The sequence below is a fragment of the Xyrauchen texanus genome, chromosome 35 (genome assembly GCF_025860055.1).
Source record: "Xyrauchen texanus isolate HMW12.3.18 chromosome 35, RBS_HiC_50CHRs, whole genome shotgun sequence".
Taxonomy (NCBI): Eukaryota; Metazoa; Chordata; class Actinopteri; order Cypriniformes; family Catostomidae; genus Xyrauchen; species Xyrauchen texanus.
In genome coordinates, this window is record NC_068310.1 from 10,579,174 (window position 1) to 10,593,250 (window position 14,077).

Consider the following 14,077-nt stretch of genomic DNA (forward strand, 5'->3'; position numbering starts at 1 on the left):
AAACAGCAACAAAAAAATAAATAAATTATAAATAAAAAAAATTGACACAAAATTAGTAGACCTAATCAGAATCTCGATCATTTATTCAAGTGCAGTCCTACCCTCCAGACTGCATGTACAGAAAAATTCGATTAGCAAGCCATATGTTGCATTTGCAATGTGTTTCACATGCATAACAAGTTGCAAAGATAGCTAACAGTGCTCCATCATTTGCGCAACATTTTAACATATGTGCTTGCTAAAAATAGACGTACACTAGTGTCTGACTTTGGTTCATATGACACACTGGTAAAAGGAGGCAGTGCTGCAAAGGTGTGCCTGAATGCATCACTGTGTGTACGTGTGAGCGTGCTCCTGCATGGCAACGTGTGTTTCTTCATATGCAAGACCACAGAGTCTTTGAACTACCACAACTGATTTCCTACCACATGCAGTCTTACGCTATCACCTCCTGGCAAACTGCAGGCTGTTGCGACTCGCGTGTAGGTGTTGTTTTGATAAGGATGCAGTTGCCATTTGCCAGGGCAACAGCGCAGAGATTCTGTGATTGTAAACACTAACTATAAATAACATTACATTACATTGTCTACGTTGTCAATTTCCAATTGTGACATCACAACAGAAAATAAAACCCTCAATCTGTTTGTTGTCTGTTTCCAAGTCAAACATCCTGTCATTCTGCTCACTGTTACATACCATTTCAGATTAGTCAGTTTTAGTAACACAGTGTTTAAATGGCTTGAATCTATGTAATGTCTGGTTTCCCTGCAGACAGTCGGGTCTCTAGAGACACAGACAGGCTCTGCTGTAGGGTCCTGTAATGGGGTCATGGAGTTATGAAGCTGATCCAGAAATTCTGCAGAAGTCTAGGCTGGGTGTAGAAGTGCATTCTGGGACATATGTGTAAGGGAGAAGCAGACCATGGAGAAATATTTTTGTAGAATTTATACTTTGCGCATGATGTACACAATCTGGATTCAATTCCTGAATAATTTGGGTATATTTAAGTTATACTGTCCATTATGCTTACATATGAAAGAAATTCTCTCTCAGCTAATGCTGTTAATTATATAGGATACCTTCTAACTTGATAAAATTACCAAAATATTAAACTTTTTGCACTGTACAAATTCCATGTATTCCATCAATAAATATAATGTCTAGAAATTGCATATATTATATTGCATCTAAATCATTTGTTACATGTTTATTGTTTACATGCAAAATTTGTATTCTTTACAAGTGTTTACATTGATATGTAGAGCAAGTGCTAAAATTGTCTCTTTAAGAATAGTGACAGTTCTGCGAGGGTCTCACAGAAGTGTTTTGATTGAGTGCATATTAATGACTTCTTTACAGCATCCGTGTTGTGTGATTACAATTGAATGATTCTTCTTTTGGGTGGAATTGACTGCAAAAAAAAAAACATAAAACAAAACAGAAAGGGTATTAAAAGAGATATTATTCAATGACAAATGCATTGCGAGAATCTTGTCTTTGGACACACATTACACGGAAAGAGTCAAACCAAGCTTTTACTCTCAACACGCAGTGAAAGAATCTCAGTGCTGAAGTTCTTCCCGACTATACAACATAATCACCGGTGACTGAAATCTGAACATTTACCAGCCAGATGCTACTCACTGACATTTTTAGTCACATAGGGCGAAATAGTTTTTACTTGCAGTGTTGTAGAGGGCAGTGGAGGTCTGTGAAGGAATTTTCTGGGAGCTTTCCATATGTCATTCAGTATTGAAGAATCAAACAAATAAAAGATCCATTGGATTTAAATTTCATGTTTTATTACCCTATACTGTATTTTTAGCTTGTAATTATGCTCCAGTACACAAATGATCTTCACTCACTGATATCTTAAAATAGTCTTTTATAACTCCAAATGTGTTACAATCTTTTCAATCACCAACCCAACACTTGTCAATACAGTAAAGGAATGGAACAAATCACACTGTGCCACCTACAGAATACGATCAAGGGTTTCTTGCATTGTCATATTCTTTCAATTAGCAGATTTGTATTTGTTATCAGCATATTATCGTGTGCATGTAAACACACTCACTGCTGGTTTGTGTTGATAAAGGGGTACTTGAGCCTTACTGATGGAGCTGTGGGAGCACATCATCAGACAAAAAAGTCTGGAAAACACTGGCCATATACTATGTTTGTGGCCTCGTTCCACTTTCATGTTCCACTATGCCTGTCTCTCTCTCACTCAGATCTGTGGCTGAGATTGGTGTATATTCTAGGCGGATGCTCTGCAAGCTCACAGGCATGCTGCACTTTTCCTGTTGAGCATTAACACTCAAAACTGTTGAGCCACGCCACATCACACCAGACCATGAACCAGGACTTGGCGTGGGTCAAAATAGGACATAGAAAGCTGATCTCAGACTACACACAGAAGAAAATAGGTCAATACGTATTAACTGCAACCATTTTCATAGGTTCCTTCATTAGCACTGGGAAAACATAATCTGTATGAATCCTCTCTCCATATTCACTGGTCTGTGATCCAGTCTTGCTCTACTGATCTTTATTTCCTCTTCCTAGTTAATATTCATCTTCTGGCACATCACAACAGCAAACATCTGTTTCAGAGGTAGGAATTATGAATGATAATCACAAACCAGTTGCTTCCTTTTATGCTATTGTCCCCATCAATGGCTGCCAATTTCAGGTATACTGTAGGGCACTATGTTGCATTCACTATATAGGGAACAGTGAATGAGTGAACAAGTAATGTAAGTGATTTAAGACACAGCTATGGAGTAAACACACGCGTAACCAAACTTGGTTACTTTTAAAACATTAAAATGTATTTAAAATATGCAAAATTATTAACATGGCATACACCTAATAGGAGAATTGTCCATTTTGGTTTCTAAATGTATCTTGAATTTTCATATTTTCATGCTGGGTTTTTAGCAGTGCTGTTAAGCACCCTATCAGAACAGACCTGAAACCTATTTTTGGGTCAAGACCCACCATTCTATTAAGCTACTGTTTGACATAGACATCAAACAAACATTATTAAGAAAACTATAGGATAAGATACATGGCCAAACCAAAGTCTTCTAATTGCATACGATGAAAATATATGTCATTTTTGATGAAAATCTTAACGTCCGTTATGCATTCTTTGGTGCATGAGAGAAGCTCACTCACAGTGGCTTGCGTGTTTACACAAGAAACATTTTATTTTTCACTTAAAGATTGACTTCAATTGCTGGTTGTTCTTCACCACGACCTATGGTATACCTTCAGAAGTATTGGAAAATGATGCACGAGTTGCATGGACTACTTTTATTATAATTTTGGTTCTTTGTTTAAGCTTTAAAGTGAGTCACTAAACGCTGACATTTTATCAAAAAGACGGGCCGTGATATTCATAAAAAAAAATCCTTTTGTGTTTCACATATGAAAGTCACACAGGTTGAGAAAGACATGAGTGTGAGTAAATTATGACTAAATTAATATATTTTTGGAGTAAACTATTTCTTTAACACTAGAGAGGCTGTATGAAACTATAAGTGGACCTGCAGTTTGAGACCTCTGGTGTTGCTGTTACATCACACTCATGCTCTTGATGTCAGTGATGTTAAATACACACCATTCTGTAGACACAAATCACTTTATTGGCAGCATTATGCTTCCCATTGGAGATTATGGTTTTGGCATTTTAAGCACACTCTTTAATGGTAGAGAACAATGATTAGGCAACGAGCATGATGAGTGAAATATGCTAAAGGCTATTATGCCCTTCGCCCTGAAGAAATTAATCAAATATTGTGTCGTGTTATGGATGAAGCCTGTTAGTCTAATGCATATCACAACAAGACCCTAAATACTCCTAAGTGCTTAAATGCCTGTTGAGTTTGAAGCAGCCCACTCCTATTACCTGACCATATGATAGTCGGTGATGAGAAATAGAGAGAGAGAGAGAGAGAGAGAGAGAGAGAGAGTGAGTTAGGAGTTCCCGTCTTCCTGGATGAGAGGAATGGCAACATGAATCTCACTTTCTGTCATCCATGGTGGAAAGAGAGAAATGAGAGTTCTGTTCCTCAGGTCACAGCCTCTCCACCAGTCAGACAACAGAGGATAATTCCGTCAATGTACCTGACGCATGCAATTTATCTATTGTTTATTAGCTAAGGTGTGTATGCACAAATACAGCCGTAAATAACAATATATGTACACTCTTAAAGTTTCCAAACAACCTGAACCCATGCTAAACCTTTTTAAAGCTTCACAAAGAAACCCATCTATGTACAGGTGCTCTAATAAACCCAGAAACCAATACACTCTAGTGATTGACAAATATGGGTTTTTCAATAACTGATGTTGAAATAAAGATAACAAAGTGGCAGATATAAAGTGAATATACATTGGCTACATATATGAAATTAAAGTAATAATCCACAAAAGCAGTGAATTACTGTGATTTTACCACAGGTAAGAGGTGTTCTTAGCCACACACCAAATGGAGTGGTCACTGCAGCACATGATCTTGAGTGGATTATTGCTTTTATAAAACAGCGGCAGCAACAATAAAATAAAAGACACCAATGTTCAATAAACAGTTCAATTTATCATTAATAAAAATCAGAAAAAACAATTCTTCCACCAATTAGGCTAATATAATTAATTATCATACCTGTGTTTGCGGTTGCCAAGTAACATAGCAACTTGGAACATTAACATAGAATGAGTGGTCACATGTGTGCAAAAATTATGTGAATGAGAGAACAACTTGATTTTACACAATATTTGTACATATTTATTCTGTCAGTGCATTTTGTAACCAAAAGACTTCTGTTAATCGCAAATTATGTCCAAATGATGATTGATAAAAATCAACCTAACTCAAACATGCACTCAAAAATGGTTCTAATTAGCTCCAGATTAAGGTTCTTTCGCAACAACAACCATTTCTGCTCTACAGAACCCTGCTGTTCTAGCTGCTCCATGAAGCACAGGATTAAAGAATCTTAAATTTGAACGCAAAGAACCATTTCAGCATAAAAGTGTTGTGTGTGTGGTAGGGATGAAATGGTTACCAGTTTCACGGTAAACCACAAGAAAATTCCCACATTTAATTTTAATTGAAATCGTGCACCATTATCGTGATTTGTAACTCATGGTAAATGCTGTCCACACACAACCAGCATGAGTTTTTGTTTTTTTGACAGTGCTCGGGAGAAGTGTGGTCATATTTTGGATTTTATAAGAATGTTGAGGGAAAATTAGTAGAAGATGGTAACTCTGTCTGCAGAGCTTGCCAGAGGAAATTCGCCCATCCATCACTTTATAGTGCATGCAAGTAAGTTAACTTTTAGCTCAGTGCACGAGTTGGGGAAAAGTATGAGGAAAACTAAATAGTTGGACACAATATATAATTGGGTCGAAATAATTTCTTATCTCACTTATTTCTTATCTGATGCAAGCTTCCACAAAGAAAAATTTCCTAGCAAGTGCATCGCTTTGAGCCAAAAGAACAAGAAAACAAGTAAACAAGACAGTAACAAATAACAAATACGTGCAGCATTTAAGTGATGTACATTCATACATAATAACTAATACTTTTTGTACATTTTCAGCACATTTTAACAATACTGTGAAAATATTGATAACTGTGATAGTTTTGGTCACAATAATCGTGATATGAAATGTTCATACGTTACATCTCTAGTAGGTGGATCTGGTTCTAAATTGTAATGGTAATATCATTAAAGAACCTTGAATGAAAAACTTTTTAGGGTGAAATGCTGATCTGAAAACACTCTAATGAATCATCAAGAACACTGTAAAGAAAAGAGTCGCAAGCAACAATTATCGGAGTCTGAGCAGTTTGGAAAAATGCTGAAAATTACCAAAATTGCCAAATTTGAAAAAAGAACATATCTGTCAGGGCAAAGTAATTGAATTACTAAGAACTCTAATTACTTAGTAGGTATGACGTTTGCAAATATATGTCTCCAATTTAATTTCAAACTTACTTTTCTTACTAGACTGTTTTCAATTTCACAAATGAACCTACATCCTCTGAACGATATGACAAATCACAATTGTTTTGATACATTTTTGTCATGAGGGTCTCTAGATTAAACATGTAAAAAATGTGTGCAAATCAGACCAACAGTTTAGGTCAGGGGTGACCAACCCTGCTCCTGGAGAGCTATCTTCCTGCAGAGTTTAGCTCCAACACACCGGCCTGTCATTTTCAAGTAATCCTAAAGACATTGATAAGCTGGTTCAGGTGTGTTTGATTAGGGTTGGATCTAAACTCTGCAGGAAGGTAGCTCTCCAGGAGCAGGGTTGGTCACCCCTGGTCTAGGAGTTAAAAATAAGTTCATGTTTTTTTTTCCCGAAAACTCAAAATGGCAGAAAACATATAGATATATACATTTTGTTTCGCTTGACTCAGGGAATAAGTGGAAAGTTTGATTCTAGACCATACGGTTGCAAACATATTAGCATAAATGTAACAGTGCTTATTATAATGCCACCGTTCGAATGGGTGTGTGCACCCCAGTTATGGGGGAGGTTTGCGACACCAAATTTGGTGTCTCTAGGACTTACACTTTTTGTTGCCCAGACACTTTTAAGGCAGAAGAAGAAGAGTAAAAATACAATCAGGTCTCCACACCTTTGGACCCCAAATTCAAAGATACTCCAAGCACCATTTAGGGTTTCTCATCTGCAAAGAACCCTTTGAGATCAAGGCATTCAGTTCTCTGAGAAACGTACTCTTAGTGCCCTACATTTCTAAAGAACTCTCAACTATTCTTTCAGATAAACCATCATAAGGGAAATGATTCGAGGGTCTTGAAATATATCTTGAAGAAAAAGATAGGATATTTGAGGATATTTGCTCCTTTAAAGTGTGTCTGGAGGTGAGGAACCCCAAATTGTGCCTCTAGTATCCTTTAATTTTTACTGTGTACAAAAGAACCATACAGTCAGTTAAGAAAAACCATACAGTTTCTGTGCTGCAAAGAGCCACTGAAGAGCTTTCATCTTGAGATACTGAAGTAAAGCTCAGGTTCCAGTGATCTTGGGGATCCCCCAACACTTCTACGGTTAATAAGTCAACCTGTGTAACATGATGAGCACTGCGTCATTTTCATGAACTCCGCATTAGTTTCCCTTCATTTGTACCCTTCATCTTATCTCCATTCCTCCTCTTGCCCATGTTAATTATTAAGGGATTTTTATACAGTCACTGCGTCTGGTGCCCTAAACCCTGCTTCAACCTACGGTCACACATATTCCACGCTAATCCATGGGGACTATTAATTTCCCTCTCTATCTCTCTCTCTCTCTCTCTCTCTCTCTCTCTCACTTCCTCTTTCTATCTCAGCTCATATCTGTCTTAATATACAGCAGCAATATACAGATCTTGAATCTACTCTGGCATCAACAGTGGCAGGAGTGCATGGCGTGCATATTAAACCCACGCATGTGCAAGCTGTATGGAGGAAAGTGGCTATGCAAAATCCACATATAACAATCGAACTGACCCATTCGTGCACCTTTCAAACATTTTAACATGTCTGCATTATGCTGTAAAACCATGACAGACTGTCACGTCACACAACATAGACTCAGGCCATGTGGTTAAATATGCAACCACTGTAGCCTGTCTGTAAGGCTTGGCATGCTTAATATATTAAGAGTGAAGCAATGGAACAGAACAAAGCTTTGTGAGACAGCTTTTGAGGGGTTTAAAATTGCTGTTTTGGGACATTTGGATGGACAATGCATCCACGATTGGTGGAAAAACAGATATACCTGCCCCAAACTCATGCAATTGGCTAATCAGTGGATTTCTTATGTCTAAAAAAAGACACTGCATTTTATTATTGAAGAGCATCTACACTTCACCTTGAAATCAACACAATTGATATAATTAGGTGAAAAAGATATTCTCTCACTCTCTCTCACTCTCTCACACACAAACACACACACACACACACACACACACACACACACACACACACATACATGGTTGTGCAGCTATCATTATGAGGACTCTCATAGACATAATTATATTTATACAGTATGAACTATAGTTCCCCTTCTGTAGCTCACTTCGATGTTGTGTTGAAGAAGCAACACTAAGGGTCTCTCTTGAGCGCTGAATATACCTCTGATCTATGATAAAAGGCCAATGAGAAATTGGCAGACAGAATTTGCATGTCCCACCCCTGTACATACGGGTATAAAGGCGGGGAAATACGTCTGTTTCATTCAGAAATTTTCTTCGGAGCCGATAGTTGTGTATGCAGCAAGCTGCGAGTCACAAACACCTGTTCCTCTTACCTCTGGTGATCAGCTCTTGGATCTATGGCGCACTTCAGCAGCTTTCTCCTTCTTTGCACGGCAGTGCAGTTTGCCCCTGGGCACTTCGACAGAGCAAACTAAAAGAGTGATTTTCTCTAAAAGAGTATTTTCCTCTAAAAAAGCAATACACAGCGGCGTTGAACGTTCTTTTCAGGACGCATCTTTATAAAGATGCCTTTCCACCCCTGTGTAGTTCCTGGATGCGGTAGAGTGCTCTCCGCTTCAGACGGCCACAGGCGCTGTCTCGTGTGTCTGGGCTGCGATCACACTGAGGCAGCGTTTGTGGATGGTTCATGTTCTCACTGCGAGAACATGACCATGGCAACGTTGCAGTCGCGGCTTTCCTTCAACCGAAGGAACGCCACTCCACCTACTCCCCCACATCGCTCCTTCCCACGGGATTGAGGACAACGTGGCTGGCGATGGAGGCGATCTGGGGATGGCAGCGGGCTCGGTTTCGCCGAGTACACCCCCGCGAACCACCCACCTCCCGGCACGCTCTTTTTCTTCCATCCGGGTTCAAGGCAACAGCGGCTCACCTCACAGCCAGCCTGCCTATCCTCTGGAGCCCCCCGAGCTGGATGAGCTCGCCGCTGCATTGGAGAGCGGTCCGCCATCTGATGCGGATGACTCACGGCTGGATGATTGGTTCCTTGGGTCTGCGCGCCGCTCACAGCTGATTTGGGAATGGTTCGGCAAGGCCCAGGTAGACCAGGGAGGACGAGGAACAAGGCACTCTAGTGGCTCACTATTGGCCCACCCGGCCTTGGTTCTCAGACCTCCTACTCCTCGCGACAGCCCCTCCCTGGCAAATTCCCCTGACGAAAGACCTTCTTTCTCAGGGACGGGGCGCGGAAGATCTAGCTGATCTACCACCTGCTGTAGTAGACACAACCAACCAAGCCAGAGCCCCTTCTACCAGGCAACTTTACGCCCTAAAGTGGCGCTTGTTCGCGAATTGGTTTTCTTCTCAGGCTGAAGACCCACAAAGGTGCGCAGTCAGGTCAGTGCTCTCATTTCTGCAGGAGAGGTTGGAGGAGAGGCTGTCCCCATCCAACTTGAAGGTGTATGTAGCTGCTGTCACAGCCAACCACGACAGAGTAGACGGCAAGTCTTTGGGTAAGCACGACTTGATTATCAGGTTCCTAAGAGGCGCCAGAGGTTAAATCCCTCCCGGACAAGATTGTTCCCCTCCTGGGATCTCTCAGTGGTCCTCTCGGGCCTTCAGAGACCCCCCTTCGAGCCGCTAGAATCAGTTGGACTCAGGACCCACTCCCTAAATAAGGCACTGCTGATCGCGCTCGCCTCCATCAAGAGGGTCGGGGACCTGCAAGCGTTCTCTGTCAGCGACAGAATGCAAATAATAAACTCAACACACCGTGATAACATTAACCAGTCATGTCAATACATCAGACGGACTATTGCTAATGACATTGTTCAAAACTCTCAATGTGATCATAGTTAAAAGACTGTCTAAACTGTCTAAGTGGCCTTAAAATGGTACAGTACTGGTAACAGAATGTAATGTAATACGTACTTTGATATATACTATAGAACTGAATGATTAAAATATTAATGTATGATGATTGTAGTAACCCAAGGTACTTCAAAAAATGGCATGGTACTACAAAAAAACATTAAACATGGCAGTACCACAGCATCATGAAACATGTGACTACCATGGTATGTTCAGGAAATCATGGTAATACCATGGTATAGCCTACAGTACATCAACAAAAACATGGTAGGACAATGGTCATTTTAGGTATGTTTAGTTTGTGGTAGAGGCCCACCAGCTTTTCATTCAAGACACACTTTAACCCATCTTTACCTTGTTAATGGACACTTACCATCTTTTCCTTCCCTTAACCACCCCTCGCAAGAAAATATAGAATCAATAAAAACATCAATATGAGCTCAGACTACCCATTCAGTGATCGCAAGTCTACTGAAAAAGTTATCTGAACAGTCTTTACAAAAAAGCAAACTGTAGTACAGTTATCAGATTATAATACCATGGTACTTTGATCCTGGTACTGAATGATTACTGTTATGGGGCAGTCTACAACAATCAGTGTTTCTCAACAATCAGTGTTTCCGTTAGTCCTCTGTTTCGATTTTCCCTCAGTGGGCCACCTGGGTCCCAGACACTGGGCAAGGCAGAGGGGAGGACAGGAACTGATATAAGCTTCTGGAACAAAGACTGTGTGCTGTAGCCCCAAGGCTGTCTTTGAATGAATAATGTTCTTGTTCTTCTGTCTGTTTCCAACAAAATACAAAGTACCTAAGTGCTATTTCTGTTTCAACTGTTATCTCTATGTATGTGGGATGTTTATGTGTAGGGAGTCTCGTGGAATGTTCTGTGGCAAAAGTAAACTGTTATCTCTATTAGATTTTCTTCTCTTCTCCAGGTGTCTCATGGTTCTAAAGCCTGTGTTCACTAATCACCAAGTTGTCTCTTGCCTTGTCCTGGCTGTGCTTTTAAATCTCAAAAGATCACACATATCTCGGTCTCGTCCTTGTCTTTGACTAGCTAACAGCAATTGCCATATTCATGTATGATGAATTCATGAAGAATTAATGTATGATTACACCATGGGTCTACTACCATGGTTTATGTCCAGAACAATACGGTATGTCCAAATAACATGGGAGAACCATGGTTGTGATTATTAAATAATCGTCTGATCATGGTTATTTGATCAGTGAAATCGGAATATTTGAGATAACTGCGATTACTATGCACTTCAAATTTCAATCACATTTTAATGCCCAAATAAGGGAATTCTAAGCAAATATCTAAATGCCATGATAAGTTTGTGATTGACACACGTTTGTGCGTCATTCAGTTAAACTCTGAGCGTCACTGAGCTGCACCACAGGCATCAACCAGAGCATATCCTGTCCAGAAGAGTTTGTGAAGTGCTTCTCAAGCAGAGACTCGCTCCAAACTCTCGCGAAAATATAAACAAACATATATAATCTTTGATAGTGAATGCAAAGTGCTCCGGTTTAACTTTAATTTAACAATTGTGTAATGGGAAATATTCCTGGTCATAGTGGGTTCATACAGACAGTTACTGACATGCAGAGCTCACTTTATTTCTGTCGAGTGATAAAATTATTAAATGAAATCTAAAAAATAAAACATATTCTTATAAGAAATACGGGTTTGTGGGTTTGATCAAAGAACATTAAAATAACATGTGAAGGTAAAGAAATTAGGACAGAAAAATTTTACTATTGCGTAATACAATACAATATAAAATAATACTATATAATATAAACATTATAAAAAATATATTTTTTACATGAGTTCCAAAAACAGCTTCGTTAATGTAACATTAAAACTAAAGTTGACCAAAAAGAGAGACATTTGAAATATTTAGAAATATTCTGAAATTTAAAACTATATTATGAATATTTGATTTATATATTTGAAGTTAAATATTAAATATTACTTCTTATAGTGTATGAAGCACACATTAAGAAATATTAATCTTTATATGACATTTAATCGTGAAAGCACTAAAAGAGACAATTAACCGGCATAATCTCAATCATTTGTTTGACAATTAATCGTCAGCTAAATTTCATGATCGTGACAGCCCTACATGGTACATGCAAATAAAAACATGGCAGTAACATGATACAATTCCAAAATCCATGATAGTAAAAAATGGTACCATGTCCAAAGAGCATGCATCAATGTACAGTACAGTTCAAACAGTATATAAAGAAGAAGAATAAACAACAGTGCCATGGTAAATGCTCTATTTATCCACAAAAACTTTATTATCATGGTACTTTTTGGTTAGAAGTAGAGGCCCACCACCTTTACATTAAGAGTTCTCATTCGGGACACACATTAACCTATTTTTACATTATTAATTGACACTTGCCATCTTCTCCTTCCCTTTACACCCCTCTCAAGAAAATATAGAATCAATAAAAACATCAATATGAGCTCATACCATTCAGTGATCTCAAGTCTAGCAAAAAAAAAAAAAAAAAAAAAAAGCTCTGAGCAGAGACTAGACCAGATAAGGCTTATTGTGTAAGAAATTTAAAATGTTAATAGGCTATATGTAATGCTTGTTCTATTTAGTGCCAAACATATCAGTCAACAATAACGTTATTTTCACCATGCAAAATATTTAATTAGCCTTTTCAATGGCAATTGGCAATCTTAAAGTTTACAGATTTTTCTGACTGAGTCAGAAAAGGTAGGCTACTAAATAAAGGATGGATATGGAAACATGATGCGTTCTTACCGTCTGTGTTCACAGAGTCGGAGAGACAGATGCAGCGTGGAGCACCTCTGGCATCATCCTCTGTTGTAACACTTCTACTGTTCGCTGTTTGCAATCATCTTGTGAATGTTTGGAGAGACGCAGAGCTCATGATAACCTCTCCTCCAGTGCACAGAGGTGCGGGCTGAGCATCATGGCTGGTGTTTTGCTCTCAGTTCAGCTGGAGTGAAGCGCGCGCAGTGCCGTCTACTCTGCATTGAGTTGAGAGAGACGAGACACTGCGATGATGATCGCTCACTTTCTCCGAGCATATGAACCTTGTGATTGAGAATCATCCCTCCATCTGCGAGAATCCGATCAGCGCCACCCAATGGAAAAAACAATGGCTTATGCTATGGGGCGCAGTAAAAAAGACAGCCCCGTTTTGTTGAATTTGTAAGAAAAACGTTAACAAACAAATAATATAGGTCTACATTTGGCATAGAAAAATGTTAAATATTTACATTTAACTTTCACGTTTAGATTTTACATTTATGATTTATATTAAAGATTAGCATTTTACATTTCATTTGGAATATTATTAAAATTTATATTTTGTGTAACATATAGGCTACTTATGTATATTTAAAGGTGCACTCAGTAATTTTGTCCCCATTAAAAAAAGTTTTACTCCAAAATAAATTAATTATAATTTTGTAACATATGTATAAAATCATGAGCACGCACATGAGATGAGGACTCCAGTCATAGCAGTAACCTTATAAAATATGTTTTATTCTACATGGGGCAGGTGCACACTCATGGGGTAGCCATTTTAGAATCACATGACCAGCTGAAAACTACTTGCTTAAACTCAGTAAACATACTGTTATTTGACACTTTCACTCTTGGATTAAATTAATCATGGCTGATTGTGAATGCTGAATTTCTACAATGGCGTCTGTAACTGAAAACTATAGTTTTTTTTAATGATGTCGCATCCACACCAGTAGGTGTCACTTTAAGTCCAAGATGAAACGGGCAAAAAGTTACTATGTGCACCTTAAAGATTTAGACTTATACTGTATGTAATGGTTAATGTTTTCAAAATTATATAATTTTATTGAAATATTTATTCAACCATAATTTAACGCTGCACTCATTCTAAAGTAAAACTTCTTTAAATGTAAAAAAATATATATTTATATGATTTTCATTTATTTTACATTTAACATATACAAGATTTAGATTTAGATTCATATGTAACAGTTGTAGTTATTAAAAAACTATTTATTAGATATGTTATATGACAATTTATTAAAGCACAGGCCTAAAATGATACATTTGTAAATCTGGTTTAAAGGAATAGTTCACACAAAAATGAAAATTCTCCCATAATTCACTCACCCTCATGCCATCCCAGATGCGTAGGACTTTCTTCTTCAGCAGAATATGAACAAAGATTTTCAGATGAATATCTCAGC

The 14,077-nt window shown here is 38.3% G+C and overlaps 1 protein-coding gene across 2 annotated transcripts in view; it reads right to left on the bottom strand.

Annotated features, from left to right (window-relative positions):
- The window catches only part of LOC127628978 (uncharacterized), a 105,368-nt gene extending 92,595 nt beyond the window's left edge, over positions 1-12,773 (bottom strand). For both annotated transcript variants that reach the window (XM_052105980.1, XM_052105979.1), the window contains exon 1: positions 12,636-12,773. The gene's annotated coding sequence lies outside the window, so the exon portion shown is untranslated. The remainder of the gene's footprint in view (positions 1-12,635) is intronic.
- Between the last annotated feature and the right edge of the window lie 1,304 nt (positions 12,774-14,077).